Below are 3,851 nucleotides of genomic sequence, written 5' to 3' on the forward strand. Positions count from 1 at the left end.
AAGAAAATAAGAGTATCACCATTTGGTTTCTTACAATGTTTCATTCTATTGGTGCTAATATAGGGACATCGAACACATCCTTCTTGGGGCGGAACGGGTGAATCCTAGTCGCTATCACCCTTGGCCCCTCTCACCTCCCCACATCCGCTCCCCTCGCGTTGCGGCTTGCGCTGCTGTCGATCAGAGGTTTGGCTCTTTGCTGATTTGTGGCGTGATGGCGGCAGTGGTCAAGGGCTCCTTTTGAAGCGCTCCTCCGGCATGTGACACTCCACGGCGCATGTTTGATGCATTGGTTATGGTGGGATGCGCGAGACTGTCCGGCGAGATGGATGGGGTGGTGCAACCATCCCTATTCAGGGGATGCTTTGGGCTGTTAGCGCACCAAGTATGCATTGACATAGCACAACAGGTTATCCGTGGCTTTGGTCGGTCGTGGGATGAAAAGGCTGGTTGCTTCGGTTGAAGGCATGTCTATGGGTGTCGTTCTTCTTTCCTAGGGAGGGGGCGTGGGGGTCGTTGTGGCCTTTCTGACCTTGTCGGTCCTTGGTTTATGTCATTGACAGAAAGCCTAAGGCCCTGGTTGTAGGGTTAGGTAGTGACATCATTCTCATGTCTCTTCCCTCCTTGGGAGATGTTCTTCCTCGCGTTCGGGGGAGGTGAAAGTCTAAGGCCTTGGTCACAGTGTTGAGCGACGACGTGGTTCCCATAATGATTTCTTTTTTGAGATGTTGAGTTGAAAGACAATTGTGATACATTGTCAAAAGTTAAAAATGGCAAAAGTAAAATGTTATTTTTTTTTATTTTGTCATGTTTGTGCTACACTTTTAAAATGTAAAAGTGGCAAAAGTGAAATATCAAATTTCAGAGTGGCATAAAAAAAAGGAGCGAAAGCTAGAGCCATAAAAACAAAAAATTCTCATCTTTAAACGTTGGCCGCCATGTCGCGCCACATGATCCTGTAACAATCCCTGAACGTCGTTGTTGATCAATGAAGTGCAACGAAGTTTTCTCAAGAAAAGAAAAGAAAACCAGTTCACCTTTTACCAAGCGAGGAGCATCTCTTGTTCTCTCTCAAAAAGAAAAACGGAGGCTGCTATAAGACGGGTACAGGTACGGTACTTGAATACTCCTAGTAGTACTTGATACCCATCGTGACAACCGAGAAGAAGGAAAACTGCAGGTTCGTAGTACTTGATGCTCTCTTATTGCGGTGGGAGGAGGAGGACAACACAATGAAGCAACCCGCACACTTGGCCACTTGGCCTGTCCTGTCGACTGTACGCGGATCTCAACCCCAGCCACAGCCGGTGAGTTGACGATTCAGCAAGTGGGGAGGGGAGCGAGGAATTCAAAGCCTTGCGTCTGGCTGTTCCTCCAGCTTATCGACGTCTGGTTTGCGAGCTGCGACGTCGAGGCCTGGAGGCAGAGCCGTCCGCGATCGGTTCTTCCAGCTTATCGACGTCTGCATCTCAGCATCTGCATCCGCGCCGGTCCGGCACTGACGGGGACGGTGACGGGACCGGGCGGATCGACCGGCCGAAGTCGCCCCATGTATGACCGACTGTTCGTTGTTGATGCCGTTTTGCGGCTTTGGGGTCCGGGGCAGCACGATGGTGGGGCAGGCCCTGTGCCCTCTGGCGTTTTGCGCCTGCAACAACAAGCTCAAAGGTGCTTCTTCCGTTTCAAAACATATGACTCAACTTGATACTGACTTCAGTATAAAGTTTTTTTAAAAAAACTTTTAATTTATTCATCTTCAATCATGATAGTACAACGAACTCTAAAAATAATAAAAATTACATCCAGATCCGTAGACCATCTAGCGACGACTACAAATACTGAAGCGAACCGAAGGCGCGTCGCTGTCATTGCCCCTCCCTCATCGGAGCCGGACAAACCTTGTTGTCGTACAAAGTTAGTATAAAATTGGGTCATCTATTTTAAAACAGAGGGAGTAGATTTGAGTGGGTGCGGACGAAAATTTATTCAGTATGGGATTGGCCAGGGATAAGGGTATTTACAATGGTTGATAAGATAGTTTTATTTTAACTCTGCATGTAATTTAAAGATGACAAAAAAATGTCTATAATGGGTTATTTCTTAGCCTTATCTTCAATAGCTAGTTATTTCTAAAAAACATGGTGAGACATATTATGCTAAGAGATCATCTCTCAAATATGAAAAGACATGCCTTTTCGTATGATTTATCTCTCCTCCACCTCGGCATTTATCCTACATGACACTCCTAGCGTAGCACCATTGTACACACCTTAAGTGACCCAAATTTTAATTTGAATCAGTTGATTTGTTTCAACAGTCCGAGCAAAACAAGCGGTCGGATTAATTCTTCAACCTCCAGCGCCCATGTTCTTCTTCCCGAACCGCCCAACATACTACCGGCCGAAACGCTAGCCACCCCCTTCCCATGTTCTTCTTTTCCCCGCGCTAGCCTCGCCGAGTCTAACCTCGACGATGACCTTTTTTGGGGGGTGAACCTGCAGCACCCCGCACCTCTAAGATAGATATAGGGTGACCAGCCACCCTAAGATAGATATCGGGGTCACATGCCACCCTAAGATAGACCCAGAGGGATTCCCCATCGAGCCGGCAACTGCTCCTTCCTTCACTCCGTCGACTGCTTGCTTCTAGGAAAAATCGTCTAAGCCAAATATAATTTTTAGACCACATACAAGTAGCTAAACTGATTCAGTATTCCTTTCCATAATTTGTCGCCATTCGGCCATTTACTGGAGCTCGGTGCGTAATTTCTTGAAAAGTATATATTCATGTAACTTAGAAACTGAACTGTCTTACAAAACTACATATCGATGATTGCTATGTGCTAGTAAGATCTTAGATAAAATATTTATGTATTTTAAGAAATGCTCACAAATTCGAAAAATGCTCATGAATACGGAAGATGTTCATGAGTTTGAGAAAACTTCATGAATTTAATAATATATTCAAGAATTTGAAAAAAATGTGTAAATTGTATAAATATTCACGTATTCCAGAAAGTGCTCACAAATTCAAAATATGTCTGTGCATCTATTTGTTTTCATGACATTGAAATATGTTAACGAATTCAAAAAACACGAGAGCTCCTATTGGGCGCATGCAAGCGTCGGGTAGACGAGGCAACGCCTGAAAGCAATGGAAAAGGGTCGGCCAACTATGATGCAAGTAATTTTTCTATTTGATTTTTATTCATTTTTCTTCAAAACCATTTGTTAGGGAGCTACATATATCTAAAATTCTGTTGCAAATAAGAACATATTTTTGGAAGTTGTTCAGTGTGAGTTTAAAAAATGTTCAGTGTACAATGAAAAATATGTTCATTGTATATTTAAAAAGGTTAACTATATTAAAAAATGTTAAGTGTGTATTAATTTTTTTTTCAACGCATACTAAAAACGCATTAGTGTGTATTTGAAAAATGTTCATTGTATATTAAAAAAAGTGTGTATTCAAAAAAATTCATTGTATATTACAGAATTGTTCATGTGCAATAACAAAAATCGCCGTGTACATAAAGTAAGAAAAAGGTAAAATAAAAAGAAAAGAAAAGACCTAAAAAAGTTAGAAGAACCGGAAAAGAAAATAACCTAGAGAAAGAGAAAAACTGGCAAACAGAAACAACTCTAGGAAGCGAACGACAGCTCGCCTGGCCACTTCACTCCCTTATGAGCAGAGCCTCCTCTATTTGCCGCTCGCGGGCGTCATATAGGATTCGGGGCGCCCCTATATCTCGCTTCTGGACATAATAATAATAATAATAATAATAATAATAATAATAATAATAATAATAATAATAAAGGACAGTGCGTTTCCTTGGATTTTTTTTGTCTGTC

Source organism: Triticum dicoccoides, chromosome 1A (assembly GCF_002162155.2).
Source record: "Triticum dicoccoides isolate Atlit2015 ecotype Zavitan chromosome 1A, WEW_v2.0, whole genome shotgun sequence".
Classification (NCBI taxonomy): Eukaryota; Viridiplantae; Streptophyta; class Magnoliopsida; order Poales; family Poaceae; genus Triticum; species Triticum dicoccoides.